The sequence below is a fragment of the Dasypus novemcinctus genome, chromosome 21 (assembly GCF_030445035.2).
Source record: "Dasypus novemcinctus isolate mDasNov1 chromosome 21, mDasNov1.1.hap2, whole genome shotgun sequence".
Taxonomy (NCBI): Eukaryota; Metazoa; Chordata; class Mammalia; order Cingulata; family Dasypodidae; genus Dasypus; species Dasypus novemcinctus.
In genome coordinates, this window is record NC_080693.1 from 19,653,803 (window position 1) to 19,673,101 (window position 19,299).

Below are 19,299 nucleotides of genomic sequence, written 5' to 3' on the forward strand. Positions count from 1 at the left end.
AATACTCTATACTGGCCATTGTAATTACCACCAAAGAGGACTTTAGTGTTGGAGATGATGATCACAAACACCTGAGACCTTTCCCTTACCATTTTCATTTTTTTAACAAAGAGAATCTATTCACGTATATTCCCGTGAACTTAAATCCAATAATGAAAAAGCCTGGAAGAAATAAATACCAACAATAGCAGTTATTTCTGGGTAGGAGGATATAAGTGAAAGAGAATGTAAGTATTAGCTCCATCATCGGAATTGCTTCAATCTTCAAAGCATAGAATTTTTCATGGAACCAGACAGGTGAGATCTTGTGAAAATCATTTTGCCACTCTGGATGGTAATTTCTTGTAAAAAGGAGATTCCATAACTGCTACATTGTTGTTTTGGCTTGTTTTGAGAACTAAATGCATTAAGCTATATGAAAGGGCTTTGCAATCTGTAAAGTGCCATTCTAATGTCAGTTTATATTGTCACTAATGATGCATATGATTTTCAATTAACATCTAGTTGTTGGTAAATATTTTCTTTAAAAATTTCAAATTGAAATAAAATCTTCTTAAAGATTTATTCTTCCTTCTTCTCTTTATTCTTCACCTCCCTTACCTACTTCTATTTTTTGTTTAATCTTTAAATTAATATTTAAATATTTCTTCACAGGGGAGCAGATATGGCTCAAGTGGTTGGGTGCCTGCTTCCCACATAGGAGGTCCCGGGTTTGAACTCTGGTTTCTCCTAAGAACAAAAGCAAACAACAAGCAACCAAACAAAAGAACTGGCTTCGGGGAGCTTCTGTGGCTTATTGGTTGAGTGTGGCCTCCCCATATACAAGGTCCCAGCTTCAGTCCCCAGACCCGGTACCTAAAAAAAAAATTCCATAACAAAAAAGGCTTAATATAGTAAACACCTTTGTTGATAGCATGCAGACTTGACAACTAGTAATATTTCCTCCTAGTCGCTTTAAGGGAAAAAAATGAAAAATAACAATGATGAAACTACAAGTCCCCTCGGGAGTGGTGATGGCTCAAGTGGTTGAGCACCTACTTCCCACATGGGAGGTCCCCAGTTCAGTTCCTGGTCCCTCCTGAAAAAACAAAAACTAAAAAACAAAAAGCAAACACCAAGCAAAACAAACAAAAGAACTAACTCAGGGAAGCCAATATGTCTCAGTGGTTGAGGGCCAGCTTCCCACATACGAGGCTCTGGATTTAATCCCCGGTCTCTCAAAAAAAAAACCACACAACGCAACGAGAAGTCTCCTTCCCCTTTGCGGGGGTGGGGAGGCATTCCATTTATTTATTTATTTATTTATTTATTGAAGTGTGTTTACAGAAATATCATGTATATAACATACAGGGTTTCCACATATTCCCCTATTATCAACAATCTGCACTGGTGTGCGCATTTGTTATAATTGATGAAAACACATTTTTATAATTTTACCATCAACTGTAGTCCATGGTTTAACTTAGGGTTCACTCTTTGTGTTGTGCGATTGCATGGGTTCTTTTAGATAATTTTACTCTAGCAACATATATACAACCTAAAATCTCCCCCTTTAACCCTACTCACACATATAATTCAAAGCTGATAATTACGTTCACAATGTTGTGCTACTGTCACCACCATCTATTACCAAAATTTCCCCAATAGAGCTACTATTCCCTTTGATTATCTCCACTAAACAGTCCCCTTCATTTTTCCTCCTTTCCAGTGCAATAACCATCATGAGTTTGGTTTATAAAGTCTAACCGTTTTCTAAAAAAAAAATTTTGTGTATATATATTAAATCTCTCTGGAAATTAATTGGTATTGTTCTTTAATTGTACATGAATTACATGTGCCAAACACTTTATATACATTATTTCAGTCCTCAAAATAGCCAAGTCCATCAGGTTTCATTTTCTCATTGTACAGATTATGAAATTGGCTAAAAAAAGTTACTTTACTTCCTAGCCCTTCACTTCTCACTGATTAGCCAGCGCGGCAGGGTCTCGTTGGTCTCCGGCTTCCCCCACCAGTCCCTTGTAGTCTGCTGGAGTAACATCTTCTCACTTCTGCTCAATGCCCTCTAGTAGCTTCTCACCTTGCTCACGGGTGGGAATCCACACAGTGCCATCTGGTTGCCATCCGCGCTGACTTATCTCTTGCTCCTTCATTCCATTTCTGCCCCACTGACCTCCGGGCGGTCCTAGGAGATCCCTGGACGTGCTCCTGCCTAGGAGCTTTGTGGGAACCGTCCCTCTGCTTGACCACTCTGCCCTCAGAAGTCCTCCCCTCAGCCTTCCCCTCCTTCAAGTCTTCTCAAGTGCTTACTTCTCAGGGAGGTCTACTGGAAGCCCCTGCTGACCTGGAAACTCTGTATATCTCTCTTTACAAATGATCACTTTGTAAGTTGTAATATTCACTTTTTGCTTGTAAGTTCTACAACCTTGGCGATTTTTAAAAAAAATCAAATTGTTATTTTGTTTTTGTTTTTTATTTCAAGTTCCCTGATGTGGCTCTAGTCCGTAGAATAGTGCCAGACACATAATTGTGCTTAGAAAATATTGATTGAATGGATGACTCTCCAATGCCTCTTTAGCACACGAAGAATGGATATCGATTCTAAATTAATGTCTAACAAAAAATGGTAGATGCTCTTATGCCAGTCTCCCAAGAGAGAAATCCAAAAGTGTCCTGGTTCATCTGTGGAAACTGTTGCTGGTGGGAGGATAATACTAACAAAAGAGGAAAACATTACTCAGGTGTGGAGCCCAGTGGTTCTGCTCCCGCTTGGGGGAATAAGGAGACGGAGCAGGAGTTGTCCACCCTCCCACCCACATACTCCTAATTGGGAAGATAGAATCTACAATAAGATAATCGGACACCTGTTCTCCACACAGTGAGAGAACTGGATGTAGACATTTTCATATCACTCAGACATAGATTTCCCCCTCCCCCCATCCACATGTTTAATTCAAACCTTTCCCTATCTGGACATAAACCCAAACAGAGACTTATTAGAAGAGTACCTACACATCAGGAAAAGATATCAAGCAAAGAAAACAGACAGCCAAATGTTTGGAAATGCATTTGATTAATATCAAGTTTGAGTGACTGAAACAGTTATTAGTCACATAGAACAGAGTTATTTGGGAGTATCCTTTTTTTTTTTGTCTGAAGTCTCCCTTCTCTCTAAATCATGCTCCCTTCTTATTTGCATGGTTAACTCTCTTCCGCAGTGAGCTCCCCTTTGACTGAAAGTTGATAGGGCACGATTTAGGCAGGTTCTTGCAGACCCACGGGGGCAGAGAGTTAGAATTCCCCTTGCAGCCAACTCTGTCCGTCAGAAGGCAACACGGCTGACCTGTGTAAAGTACTAGAAACCAGTCCCTGAATTATCCTCCAAGGCCATTCCTCTCTTAATACATCTACCATCAAGGACCATATTTCACTGCTTTTGTTCTTTTATAGACCATGTTGTGACAAATGCAAGTGGAAACTTTCCAGGAGAAATAAGTTTATCTGCACAAAACCCTATGCTACCCCATGGCAATTCATTATTTTTCAATTAAATTTACTGCTCGTTGGCAGTTGCCCTAGTTTAATTTTCTGCTGTTTGTTTACTGAACAGGGAAACACATAACACAAAGCACAATAAAAGTCAGATTGAGTTAATTAAATGCGGAACCGGGAAACTCTAACGCTGCCTTTTGAACAGGTTTTTCATTAGATCTTCTTGAAAAATATCATTTTTAGCTGAAATTTATTTTGACATTTGCAATACGTTATTTATTCGGGTCACTTTTTCTTTTCTATAACCCCAGGAAGGCAGTTGACATTAGTAGACACCGGTTTGTCTGGGGGTGTTGTAGTATTGGGACATTTACATCAATCTGGGTTCTTCTGGGGCAGAGAGGATGATGCTAGCACATTCTTTCAGCAGACTTAGTGATGACTATGATGACGAGGGTATTTCAGGAGGAGTAAGAGAGTAGATTTGCAATTAGATCGCTTCATTTCAAGACATCTTTAGAAACTCTTTATGCTAGCCCTGTGATTACTGTGATGTTTGTATGCAGAATATCATAGTCTTACAAGAAATAACAAAATAAAAACCTTTAAGAGATTGCTTTTGAGGGGTTGAGCAATCAAAGCAGAAATTCTAAAAATTCAATGGCATTTCTCGGGTTACATCTGTCATGTGGATATAAAATACATTTCAGTCTATAACTTCAAAGGGCTTAAGAACTTATGATGGAAAGGTTGAGTAAACTTGTGTTCATCTTCTGGAATTTAACCACATATCTTCAATTAAAGATTACATTACTTTCCAGGACTATGGTTGGATTTTAATATGAGCAAAGGTTATTTGGAGGTATAATTTTCAAGGAAAACCTTCTGGGAATCTCTAAGAAATTCTCAGTCGTAATATATAGCAGTCCCATACAAAGCAAAGGGAAACAAACATTTTAGCTCATTATTTTACTAATGATAGCTTCTAGGGCCATAAAAAGTATATTCTCCAAGTTTTATATATATTTTTATAAGAGATAAGTTGCACTACTGTTCAAAAATAAATTTTTGTCCCAACAATTAGGCAAGATTTAAAAACAGTATTTAGAAATCCCTAGTTTACTCTTTATATTTATTTGTATCAAATTTTAAATTTTTGTATTTTTTTATTCCAAAGTAATACATGTTTATTATAGAAAAATGTGGAGAGATCAAAAAGTACACATAAGAAAATTAAATTTACACTTAACTTCTCACAACCATAGTGGTAATTATTATTTAAATTTTCCTGTGAAATCTGACAATAATTTTGTATGTTGATATATTGCATAAATTTATTTTCATTATACATATAATTTTAAAATATCAAACAAAGCATAGTAAATATTCTTGAACAATCCATTCCTTCCCTGCATCCTACCCTCACCCCAGACCTGGCCAAAATTCCACAGCTATCCACAGAAATAACCAAGGATAATAGCTTGGCATGTGCATTTCCAGTGTTTTTACAGGTTTTTGCAAACACATGCACAAGTAGATAAAAAGTTATGATTTTATTTTGTTGATTTTTAAGCATAATTAGTAACAACATACATAATTCTTCACCTTTTCATGTACTTAAAACAATGTCATGAGTATTTTCCCATGTCTGCAAAGTCCTATCAAGTTTTTTTAATAGCTGTGTAATAGTCCATACAATATAATCTTATTCAGCCATAAAAAGAAATATGGTATGGATTCATGCTACAACATGGATGAACTTTGAAAACCTTATGCTTAGTGAAAGAAGCCAGACATAACAAGCCCTAAATTGTATGATTCCATTTATGTGAAATGTCCAGAATAGGCTAATGATAAAGACGGAAAGTGGATGAGTTGTTGCAAGAGGCGGGGAGGGAGGGAGGGAGTTTGATACCTTGAACAACGTGCTGACAAGGACAGCCTATGCGTTTTTAAGTGAATATTTTACCAGAATCCAGTATAGATTTGTAAAGATTCAGTAAAATATTACTTAATAGGTGACCATCCTTCTAAGAATATGACTATTTGGTTTTAGCAGAAAGTCTGAAGATCTCAGAAACCCTTCTAAAAAGAAATGAAGAGGGTGTAATTCTGGGTGGCATGGGCAGTCGCTGTTTTGTTAATTCTGTAAAGCATCATAGAGTTTCGTGGCAAGTTTCCCTTTAATGTAAATGCCCTATTGCTATTCATAGAAAAGGACATTTTCAACTTAATTCCTTTAAAAGTTTTTGGCTGATAGCCTTTTTCTTTTTTTAAATCTGGATGTGTTTTCCTGAATAAATTAATTTGAATATGAGCACTAGCTACTTGAAGGAAAAAAAAAGTTTTTCTTTTGACAACCATGATGAGCTTGAACTTGTCTAACTATAATTTTTTTTAAACTATTGATTTATTTTATTATGTTTTAGGAGGTATTGGGGATTGAATCCAGGACCCCATAAATGGGAAGCAGGCTCTCATCCACTGAGCTACAACCACTCCCTTTAATTTTCTTTTAAAACTTAAAATGTCACAAATGAACCAGTGGAAACCCCTTTTAGTTTTGTTTCCTGTGCTTTTTTTTTTTTTTAAAGATTTATTTATTTATTTAATTTCCCCCCCTCCCCTGGTTGTCTGTTCTTGGTGTCTATTTGCTGCGTCTTGTTTCTTTGTCCGCTTCTGTTGTCGTCAGCGGCACGGGAAGTGTGGGCGGCGCCATTCCTGGGCAGGCTGCTCTTTCTTTTCACGCTGGGCGGCTTTCCTCAAGGGCGCATTCCTTGCGCGTGGGGCTCCCCCACGCGGGGGACACCCTTGCGTGGCACGGCACTCCTTGCGCGCATCAGCACTGCGCATGGCCAGCTCCACACGGGTCAAGGAGGCCCGAGGTTTGAACCGCGGACCTCCCATATGGTAGACGGACGCCCTAACCACTGGGCCAAAGTCCGTTTCCCATCCTGTGCTTTTTAACTATACCTCTGAATATAGGAAAGAATCTTTACTCCCTAGAAACTAAATAATCAAGATATTAACTTATTTCTACTCCAAGACACCTTGTTTGATTTTGTTTTAATAATTTGTCTTGTTTTTAGTAGAGAACTTTACTGGAGACCGAAATTTAGGAATTAGATATAAATATCATGTTATTCCCCATGAGTAATGATTTCATGGAGTTACAAAAGACGTATTATTTCTATACTGTGTACCCTTTTTTTTGAACAAAACATCCTGAAATTTTTTATACTGTGTACATCTAGCTGATTCTCCCTTTCAAAGTTATTCTAATAAAATGCCAACTATTGAAAAAAGCCAATAGGATTTATCTTTTTTTAAAATCCTACAAATAAATCATTAGAATTAGTAAGGTAGTTTAGCAAGATTGCTAGATACAAAGTCAATATTAAAAATTGAATTTTCCATATACCAATAGCAAAGAGTTAGAAACAAAATTCTAAAAGATGCCTTATTATCAGAAACTGTCAATTTCCCAAGTATAAATCAAACAAAAGAGCTGCAAGACTTCTGTGCTAAAAACTACAAAGCATTATTAATTAAAATTAAACAAGACTAAACATATGGAAAGATATGTCATGATCATTAATCGGAAAACTCAATATTGCAAAGAGGTTAATTTTCCTCAGGTTGATTCATAGATTCAGTGCATCTCTAATGAAAACTCGAACATTTTTTGTGAAACTTGACAGGATGATTCAAAATGTGTTTGGGAATGCTAAGGGCCAAGGGTGTAATATTAATGCAAGAATGAAAAATAAAGTAGACCAAAGAAACATAACAGAGAACCTAGAAGGAGACTCATGAATATCCAAACACTTGATTAATGGCAAAGGTAACTTCACAGAGCAATATAAAAAGGACAGCCTTTTCAATAGAGGGCGCTGGGACAATTGGACCCTCACATTGAGAAATGGAGATCTGGTGTATAATTAACACCAGACACAACAATGAATTTAGGAAGATTATGGACCTAAATGTGAAAGGCTGTTACAAGTCTTGGTCTGGATATTTACTGTCATTTCTCTTAGATAAATACCTATTGGAAGAATGGCTGCATAATATGGTAGGAGTATGTTTGCCTTTTTAAAAAACTGGCAAACTATTTTCCACAATGAATGTATCATTTTATATTCCCCCAAGAAAATATTGCTCCTTGTATATTGTCTTTAATAAAGTGTCTATAAATCTTTTGAATATTTATTAGGGTTGTTTTCTTATCTTATTATATTCAAGTCTTGAAAGTTCTTTATATTTTCTGGAAAAAATCTTTATCAGATATATGGTATGAAAATATTTTCTCTCAGTCTATGCCTTGCTTTTCATGCTTTTAATTGTCTTTTGAAGACAGTTATTGTTATTTGATGAAGTCGAATTTATTAATTTTTTAGTGAATAGTGCATTTGGATCATTTCTAAGAAATATTTGCCTATTCCAAGGTTACTAAGAAATTTCTTCTATATTTCTGCTAGAAATTTCAAGGTTTTAGGTTTTGCATTTAAATCTACAATCCACTTTGAGTTAATTTTTGTAGTAGTGAGAAGTATAGATAGAAAATTATTTATTTTTGCTGAGGATTTCCATTGAAAAGTCAATCCTTTCTTCACCAAATAGCCTGTGAACAAAAAGAATATGTCTATATTTATGTGGGTTGAATTCTGGAGTTTCTGTTGTCAGTTTTCATGCTAATACCACAGGTATCCACCACTCTAGTTTTATAAAAATCTTGGAATCGAGTAGAGTAGTCCTCCAAATTTATTCTTCTTTATCAAAGTACTTTGACCCTTCTAGAGCATGCCTATAAATTTCTACAAGAAACTTGCTGGGATTTTGTTTAGGGTTGTGTTGAATCTATAGATTAATTTGAAGAGAAATACATTTTCCACCAATGAACATGATCTATTGGGAATGAAATATATTTTTTTAAATTCAAACTCTTATTGCTTTGGAAATTTGCTGTATAAATTCTAGCTGCCTTTATCTTTCTGTACTCTTATCTCCATCCATCTCCTGAATTCATGGAGTCTTCCAGGCAAGACCTGGCTTCCTGCTCCCTGTGCCATGACCTGAGACTCTCTCAAAGCTGGGATCACTCGGCAATCACTCCCCTTCATTGCTTGATGTCCAGTGCTTTGAAACCATTCTTTCATATATTTTGTCTTTTCCATTTGTTGGTTTTATTTTCCCAAGCCAAAGGGTAAGCCTGGTCTCTGTTATTCCATATTGTTGGAATCTGAAGTATCTCTGGATGGGTTTCCTTATAGGAAAAGAATGAGAGCATTACATCCCTGTTGAAAATATTTGGGGTGGATGAGCCTGAGATTATGAAGCTTCTAGATGCCTCTTAATTCTGACAGAGGCAGCCCTTAGACTCCCTTAACTACACACTAAGCAATTAAGGAACCTGGTTAATACTCTTTGGCAAGAACTGGGGAAAACGGTGAAAATGGATCTTGAGGGTGTTGGGTTGGGAAAAGGGAGTAATGAAGTATAGGACCAGATAGGGGTTTTATTGACATGGGAACATTCTCCTATGACTCCAGGTTCAACATCCTAGCAAAGCCTCGAGGAGGTGATTCTGAAATACTGATGGGATAACTCTGTATCTTGGTCAAAAAAGAAGTTATCAAGCAGGTGTAGGAAAGTGGGGATGTTAGGATATATTCATCACATGAGATCAGAAAATCCACCAGTTGACAGTAAACCCCAGGGGGACACAGAAGACACATGCTTCTCTATGTAATGAGGAGTGCAGCACAGAAGGGGAGCTGGCATGTTTGAGAAGTCTGGTGGTGTTCGTCTTTCGTAGACGAGCACTGACGATAGTAGATTGGGCCCTCGTGTCAGTAAGGGTGCTAGGTTTCTATAATGGCAGACAACTGGTAAGGCACTTGGCTTTCAGGGGCAAGGTGGGTGTCATTATTGTTAATAGGCAGCAAGACAACAATTAGGCGCCTCCCTCTGCCAATTGCTAATAGGTCATGATGCCCTACAGGGCAACATATATAGACTGCCAGCTAGGATGTTATTTACTTTGTAAAAGTAGAAGTGCAATAAATAAGAGGTTTTTGTAAAGAAGAATGACAGTAGCTACAAAGGAAAACTGCAATCCTTTACACGGTTTCCAGATTCAAGTCTGTTCGGAGACTCAGAAGCATTCATTAATGTGGATGCCAGTCCCCTTGACTGTAGACATTCCCTAGCACTTCCCCGAAATAAACTGTACACTGGGGAACAGGGAACACCCAGATATTTTAAGGACCCTTGGATAAGGAGTCTTAGATGACAGTGATACCAGGGCACCTTAAATGTCAGCGTGGTCCTCCAGTGAAACTGGACACGGATGGAATCCTGATCATAATGGAATCCTGCAACGAGTCCGTGGTGGCTGCTGTGAGTCAGCAGAAACAACTTGTGGTTATTTCCCCAACCCCCAAGTGTGTAATTGGCATGAATATATTTAGCAATTGGCAGAACTCTCACAATGGTTCTAGGATTTGTGCAGTAAGAGTCATGATAGGAAAAGCTAGTAAAGGAACCAGAAATTACCCATCCCACAGGATCCTAGCCAAGAAGGTAAATTAGAAGCTATACTGCCTTCTAGGGCGAATTGAAGAAGATTACTGCGAAAGGCATTAAATAAGGCAGGGGTGGTCCCACCCCATCTCCTTTTAATTCAACTGACTGGTCCCAGCAAGAACAGATGAATCACCGTGGATGAAAGTGGAGGGCTGCAGCCCCAATTCCAGCTGCCGTGTCAGGTGCGAGATCTTAACCTGGACAGATCAACAGAGCTCTGGTGCTTGATGTATGACTACCAACCTGGAGAATCAGAAGCAGTTTACTTTTATGGAAGGACAGCAGTTCATGTTCACTGTCTCTATTAATTCTCCAGGGCCTTATTAATTCTCTTGTTCTCTGCCAGAATATAGTAGTCAGGGCCCTTGATTGGCATTTCACAGAACAGCATGCTGATTCACCGCATTGAAATTATGCTAATAAGACACGATGAGAAGGAAGTGGCAAGCTCTGATTCTCTTGTAAATCACATGCCTGCTGAAGAGTGAGATATAAACCCTTCACAGTTTCAGAGAGCTGCCCCATTGGTGAGATTCGTAGCAATCCAGTGCTTGGGGGCACAAGGGTGTCTTTTCTCTAAGGTAAAGAACAAGTTATTGGAACTTAAGTCCCCTGTAACTATGAAAAAGAAAGAGGGTAGAATGAAATGAAGTCGGAGAGGTAGGGTGGAGGCAAATCATGTAAAGAATTATAAACCATGGTAAGGTATTCAGATTTACTCTAAGTACAATGCGGAACCACTGGGAAGTTTGGAATAAGAAATAGGATCTGATTTATTTTACAAGCTTACATTAGTTGTTGGCTGGATAATGGATTGCGAAGGGGAAAGAGTGGAAGGATGACCAAACTGGTGGTCACTGCTGTCCTCTAGGTGAAATATGGTACCTTAGCCTAGGATAGCAGTAGTTCAGATGGAGAGAAGTGACAGATTTAGAACATACTTTGGATGTACAACTTGCAGGACTTGTTGAGATGTTGGATGTGGTCGTTGAGGGAAAGATATAAATCAAAGTAGCTAGTATTGCTACTACCTCGAGAACTTACAAAACACATGTAATGTATAACTTTTATAAAACTAAAAATATATCAGAGTTAGAAACATCAGATATTTATGTAACCTCTTGGTAATTTGATTCTTTTGTAAACAAGGACTAATAATCATATTACCTACATCACAGAGTTGTCGTGAGGAATACAGGAATTCATACATGTAAAACACAGGAAAGTTGCCTAGTGTATAATACATGGCAGGTAAGTGCAGTTGGTGATGACGATGACCTGTGATTTTAGCTTTCTTTTCTCTTTCCAAAACTTTTTGTATCTCTATTTTTATCTCCAATCAGAGGCATTTATTTTGTTGCTATACTTTTTTTCAAAAAGCTTTTTTTTTACCACTCCCCACCCCACCTTATTGTGTTAATTTGAACTTGTCTTTCTTTTGACAAGTTAATTTTTTTTTTGTTTTTAGATATATTAATATTATTGTCTTTGCCTCTGTCATGGCTTTAGCATCTTAACTATATGTGACTTGGACTAGAGTTAAACGAATATGATTTGGATGCAAGAGATTCCATTTACAAGATGTTATGTTGGCTTCTGAATTTTCATTAAATGGGTCTCCCTTGGGTTCAAGGGCTCCTGATCTGATTTAGAACCAAACTTATTAGTTCCTGGGGAGGGAGCATCAGGGTGTGGGGTGTGAGAGAGACTTATTATAAGGCATGTCTCCTTTCTGAGATAAAGTTCATAGATTGGCCTCACTGCCTCAGACAAAAGGAGGTGTTTATATCCTATAATCCTTAACTGATTAACTGATTGGGGGTTGGTAATTTTAATGCACCATGAACAGGAACCCATTTATTGTACCAGATAGTGGATCAATGTATTAAATCCCCTTCAGTCTAAGAAGAGATCATTTACAACTGATTTTCTGTGACTAGGATTCAGGTAAGACCTTCTATGGACCATGCCAAGCTGATCTCTTCCCCTCAGAAGGCAAGAGTGTTGAGCCAGATCTGGGATGGGATCCAAATAGCAAGATGCTTTTCCTTTAAAACAGTGAGTCATGACCAAAGTTTGCTCTTCCATCATGCTGTCAGAAAAAGTATTCATTTCCCATTGGTTAACTAACAACTAATTTTCTTCACAAGACAAAATCTAACAGCGCAAGGGCATTATTATCACAGCCTATTATACATTGTGAGATTATCGCTACTTATCTTTATACAGTTGGTAGTGTTCTCATTTTCCCCACTCTGCTTTTTTAAAAGAAAATATTCAGTACCCATTTATAACCAAGGATAAATAATCATGGCCAAAGTTTTCCAAGGAAAACCCTTTATGCCAATAGAACCTGGTTCTCAGAACTCAAGGAGTATATAGATTTCTGAAGCTCAAGCAAGAATTCTTTCAGATCAAAGGGGAAACGAGAGATATAGACTGGGACTAAGGGAGGCGGGCAGCCGTTGATCCAGATATTTTGTCAAAAGTACTAATGAACTTGAGGATGGAATCCCTGGACATCCTGCCACTTAGCATCTATGGACTCTGTCCCAGCTTACTGCAGGTTGCCACAACAAACAAAAGAAACGATTTGTCACTGAGGGGGTATCCCACAGCCGACTCCAGCTGTAGAGCCATCCCAACTCCCCCCACACAAATGAAACTCTAACCTGGCCAAGTAAAGTTAGCAAAAATCTGAACTTTCCCCACTGTGCTTATCTGGACCCTCACTAGTTGAAGAGAGAGTCCTGCAATTTTTTGAACAAATTCCTCTCAATTCTGAATGTAGGACAAACATAAACCTCTTAGTTGTGGGATGAGCAAAAAGAGAAAAACACCAAGATTATAAAAATATGTAGTTCAAAAGAGCAGTATCATAAAGGAATTAATTCCCAACATGACAGCACAAACCTCTAAGCTGCTACCCTCAAGCAAGAATTTTGGACGTTTCCAGACTAGAGTAAAGCACAAATTTAACAAGGTGAAATGCAACAGGGTTAGCTCTAAGAGTCTGTCTTTGGATCCAAGGGACTTATTACACAAAAGCAGCATGATGTAGGTGTGCCTTGGTAGCCGTATCTAAGTGAAAATACTTGGGAGTTTTAGTTGACAATAATGCAAAATGTTTCAACCACCTGATAAGGTCCTTTGAAAAAGCTAAAGCAGGGAAGTAGATGTGAGTCAAGTGATAAAACCTCTGCCTACCATATGGGAGGAGCCAGGTTTGATACCTAGGGCCTCCTGGTGAAAAAGAAGAAGAGAAACTATGACTGCATGGCGAGCCAGTGCCCACGTGGTGAGCCAAGTGCCCACGTGGTGAGCCTAGTGCCCGCATGAGTGCCCGCATGGTGAGCCAGTGTCCATGCAAGTGAGTCACGCAGCAAGATGATGACACAACAGAAAAGAAAGACGAAGGGGAGAGTCAAAGTGAAGCACAGCAGAGACCGTGAAATGCGGTGATGCAATTGACAGGGAGCCTCTCTCCACATCAGAGGTCCCCAGGATCAAATCCCGATGAATCCTAGAGGAGAAAGACGAGAAGAGAAGACAAAAAAAGAAATGGGTACAGAAGATCATACAATGAATGGACACAGACAGCAAAAACAGCAGGGGGGGCAAAGGGAAGGGGAAGAAAAAAAAGCTAAAGGAATCTTATCCTGGTTATAAAGAACTCTCTACTAGCCACACTGCTGCTGGTTCCTGCCTCTTAAAGTGGATGTAGTTTAACTGAAGCACAAGGAAGGAAAAGTGACTACAATGGTGAACACAGAAGGTGTTTGAAGGAAGCATGATGGCAAGAGATTGATGGAACTCTGTTTAGCCTGCAGACAACATGAAACCCATCTTCAACTATTTGACGGGTTGTCATATGAAAGAAGGATTGCAAATGTTTTGTAGAACCCAAAATACAGAACTAGGTCAAAATAATGGGGGCTATCAGCCCATGGAAGGAAGGTCTTTTAATTAGAGCAGTTCAAGATAAACTGGGGGTGGGATTTATATGTTCTTCATTACTCAAAGGATCTGAGTACAGGCTGAATGATTGGAATGGCTGGAATTGGATTTAATAATGAGTGAGGATTATTCTATTCCTATGACTGTAAGTTTTGATTATAAATCCCTCTAGGGCAAGTGCTATATTACGAGTTTTCGTATTCTAAAGAGGCTTGTCCAGTTTAAACCTTCAACGCAATGGTTGATATTTATGGCTAGATTTGTTTTCTTTGAAGGTTTGCCAAGTCCTAGACAATTATTCCCGAATAAAAATAGAAATTCGCAAAAGAGGTGTGAAAAATGAATTATCATATCATTTGGCAATCGAGTTAGCAAAACCTCAGCTAATCATCAGAAAAGATCATAACCATGGAAAACAAACACCGTGATGGAACAGAAAAAAATCTTTTTGCTGCATATTCCTATATAAAACACATAAACCATTATCTTAGAATTAGGTTTATAATTTCCCTTTCTTTAATTAACAATTCATAGTAATTTATATTCTTGTCAAATAATTAATATTAATAAAGGACCTGATCAAAGAATCCTATTTTAATTTTTAAATATTTTTAAAACAAAAAATGTGCCTTGCCTCTAATATTTCACCTTAAATTCAAAGTGCAATTGACATTTTAAGAAGTAGTGAGTTTGCTCATTTCCCTGGACCTCCATCATGCTATCTTAGAATTGTTCATGGGGAGTAGCCTGATGGAAATAATTATCATTAAGAATTGTATGTATTTATAAGGAAATCCAAATATTTAAAAGTTCATATTGTTAGGAAAACCCAAAAAGAGGGGCCTACTTCTATAACTAAAATAAAATAAAATAAAATCTAGACGTTCAAGTGTTTGCCTTTATTCAGTAGAGTAGGAAAAAGTGATATGGCAGGATCACAAACCGAAAACCAACAGACTGAATTTTCTTTGGTTTTGTTTTTAAAATACTCCTCCTCCATAGCATTTTTAAAAATTTGATTTCAATGGCATCTGAAAAATAGGAGGTTTCATGTTTTAAAGTCTGCATTTCCACTTATCTTGAAAAATCAGATCTGGCCAAACTGAGATCCCACAGCCTCACGGCAGCAGCCAGCAGCAATTAAACTGGGCAAATAAATTGCTCCCTTCTTTAGAAAGGGCATGGTCTAGCCAGTTTACCAAAGACCCATCACCTGGTATTACACTGTATCTGGCTCCTGCTGCTCATGTACATACCAGGCTTGGCCCTGCCATCATTGGAATGGTGACGACGTGCCCAGCCACACACATTTGTGGTGAGCGAAGGTCTGGTAGCCTGTGCCTCGCATCAGTCTACTGGCAACTCTGCACAAATCCCTGCATGAGGCAGATGTAGTGAGTCTCTCGTGGACTCTAGATGAGGAGATACATGCCATCAGGAATGAAGGTGAATCTCAAGGTCCACCACTTGTACCCTCCTGACTGAGGTGGAAGAGACCTTGAATTCGATCCTGTGAAGCAGAGGACTTGGCCATCTGCCTAGAAACAAAAGACTTTAACCCTTAGGATGCTGAGAATCTTCTGTCCTCAGGACTGCAGGGAAAAGTGTACCCCACCCTCACAACCCTCATACTTGTGAACATCACAGGCACTGGGTGGGGCCAAGGAAGGACTTTGCCTTAATGGTGGTGGAGGTGCGGGTCCACTCTGCGGTGTACCAACACCCTTTAGTCAACGCCCACCAGGACCCCACCTGTGCTCAAACAAGTTCCAGGAGGGAGGACACACGTCACGGAGAACTGGGGGTTGTCGCAGTAAGAGGGAGCTAGAAAGACCCTATTCTATTATAGGATTAGCACTTTGGTTAGGAGATTTGAGGGAAACTCTAAAGAAGAAAGGATTCCCTCTAGGTTGGATCCTGTCGTAGAGTGGTGGAGAATTCTATGATTAGGTGTTTTGTGGGTGGCACAGTGACCTTGTTCCATCTGTGCTTAGAAAAATTGTGACATGCCCTTGTTTTATCTCATTTATCACAAACTCAGAGTAACCTTGTGTGAGGCTGGTATTCTTTGAGGCTGTTTATGTGCAAAAAGAGAGCAAAACAGCCTGCTCAGACCAGCTCGGAATAATTTTGAGGTCGAGCTGCGAACTTCAGCTCCGTTCTGGATGTCAGAGGCCGCTTTCTGTTCTTCCTTGGGTTCCACAAGTGCCATATGTTTTTCAGCCCTTGCTAAAGAGTCACCTCCCTGAGTCATTACCCATCACTTAGCAAAATAGGGGTCTCCCAGAGGACCGGTCCCGAGGCAATTACCATGGTGTTCTAAAATTTGGGTCTTGGTTTTATTAATACCTTACCTACTGGAATAAAGGAATCATCTCAATTTAGCCATGGGGGCAGACCTTGAAAGAGAGAGAGAGAAAAATAAAAAGCATACCAGCACGTCACTGTTGAGTGGCATTGTCACAGGTGTTAATTGACTTTATGATTAAAAATACATATATATGTTTACATGTATTTATTTCAATATGTCTTTGGATGCCTCTCACAGTGTGCTCAGCAACATGCCAAAGGAATAGCAAGCTGACTTTCTCTAAATTTATCTCAGGTAGAGGAAGGCAGTGGGCAAGACATGTGGTTCTCCTAAGATAGTGCTGGAAATGCACTTCTTTATGGAGTCACATCTTCAAGAAGCTTGCCCTTTTCCTTAAATCCCACAGCCTTCTCATAGCAAGTGATCAGCATTCTACTCCAGAATCAGGGTTATTGCTGAAAAGAGAGATTGTATTCCAGAACAGAGGGGATGTATGGGGGCAAAAAATAAAACCACCTTCTACTACACAGACAAAGGACACATGTAGATTTTGGCTTCAATGGCCCGCTTACCCATTCTCGTCTCAGCTTTGCACACATCTGTCAAAGTTTGGCCACTGTTCTGGACAAGAGCCTGGTGGTGATGGGAAGTGGAAAAAGTAGGATGTTAGAATGAGGCCAAATCGCCTGTCTGCAAATATCAACTACAATGAGGTGGGAACTCCATTTATTTTTATTTTTAGAGATAAGATTATGAGTAGATACTATCAATAATTGCTGGATTCCAGTGGCCTATGGTGCTTCAGAATATCACAAAATCCCTCGGGTGAATGAGGATTGCCCCAGGCCTCCCTTGGACACTTGAAGGTGTTCCTTGGCACCAGGTGCCTGGCGCTGGTCTCTCCGCTGTGTTCTAATCCTAAGTCTCGTATGGAGGGAAGCTGTTGTGGCTCAACTGATAGAACATTTGCCTACCACATGGGAGGTCTGGAGTTCGATACCCAGGGCCTCCTGACCCATGTGGTGAGCTGCCCGACGCACAGTGCTGTCGCGTATAAGGAGCGCCGTGCCATGCAGGGGTGTCCCCTGTGTAGGGAACCCCATGCGCAAGAAGTGCACCCTTCAAGGAGAGCTGCCCCATGCAAAAAAAATGTAGCCCACCCAAGAGTGGCACCACACACACCGAGAGCTGACCCAGCAAGATGATGCAACAAAAAAGTGACACAGTTTCCTGGTGCTGCATGACAAGAATGCAAGCAGACACAGAAGAACACACAGTGAATGGACACAGAGAGCAGACAACTTGGGGGGAGGGGAAGGGGAGAGAAATAAAAAAATGTTTTTAAAGTCTTGTATGGAGAAGCAAGAACGTGGGCTCTCAGTTCACATCTGAACTGGACCACTTACCGTCACATGAAATTTAGAATAACACTTAATGTCCCTAAAGCATAGTTTTTTCATCCATAAAGTAGAGCAATCCATCTACCCCAGGAGGTTTTTATTGTAAGAGTTAAATGAAATGATGCCTGGTAAAGTACTGACCTGTAGGTGTTTGGTGAGAGCCACTCTTGCTCCAGCATCTGATTTCTTGCTACCCCATATTTTTGTTGATCACAGTGTTCACTCTTAGATCAAAACTCTGTGTCACTGTTTTAAAGTCTGCATATCTTTTTTAAAATAAAACTTTATTAAAGTACATCATTCGTACGTGAACATCCATAAACAGTAAGTGTTTACAAGTTACAACTTATAAACTTAAAAAACGAACATGCATACCGTCATACAGGGCTCCCATACCTCACCCCACAACGAACACCTTGCATTGTTGTGAAACTTTGTTACCAACTATGAAAGGGCAGTGTCAAAATATTACTATTAACTAAAGCTCATATCTTACTTTTGGTGCATTTTCCCCCAACCCACCCGATTACTAACATCCTGTATTTGCATTATATATTTGTTATTATTTGTGAGAGATTATTCTTCTATTTGTCTTCCTTTTTTTTTTTTTTTAAGATTTATTTATTTATCTATTTCTCTCTCCTTCCCTTTTCCCCCCTCACCCACCCTGGTTGTTTGCTCTCTGCGTCCATTCACGGCGCCTTCCTCTCTGTCCACTTCTGTTGTCAGCGGCACGGGAATCGGTGTTTCTTTTTGTTGCGTCATCTTGCTGTGTCAGCTCTCCGTGTGTGCGGCGCCACTCCTGGGCAGGCTGCACTTTCTTTCGCGCTGGGTGGCTTTCCTTACGGGGTGCACTCCTTGCGTGTGGGGCTCCCCTACGTGGGGACACCCCTGCTTGGCAGGGCACTCCCCGCGTGCATCAGCACTGCGCGTGGGCCAGCTCCACACAGGAGCAAGGAGGCCCGGGGTTTGAACCGCGGACCTTCCATGTGGTAGACGGACGCCCCAACCCCTGGGCCAAGTCTGCTTCCCTATATTTGTCTTCTTATCCACAGTCCGTCTTCTCCCGCTGGACTCCCTGTGTTACACAGTCCCATGGTTGGTACAATCCATTCGAAGTGTATATTCAGTGGCTCTCATTTTCAACACAGAGTTGTGCTGTCATCACCTCAGTCAATTTTAGAACGTTTTCACTGTTTCAAAAGGAAAAATCTCATACCTTCCTATCCCCCTATAACTGTCTCTCAGAATTGATACAATATCTTCTTGGGCATTGCTTCAAGTCTGCATTTCTTTTGTGGTGCTCCCTCCCCCCCCCCCCTTTTTTTAAGGTACTCACACTCTGGAAGGTGCCTTATCCATAAGCAATTTTGCCCACCCTTTGCCTAGGATTAGCCTTGTGAGGTGTGATGAACCCTGACACAGGCAGAGAGCCTGGGCGAGGAAGGGGGTACACCAGAAGAGAGAAAGAGGGCAAGCCTCAGGGTAAGTGACGCTACCATTTCTGCCCATTTTTCAGTTTTGACCAGGGTGGACCCAGACACGTAAGCC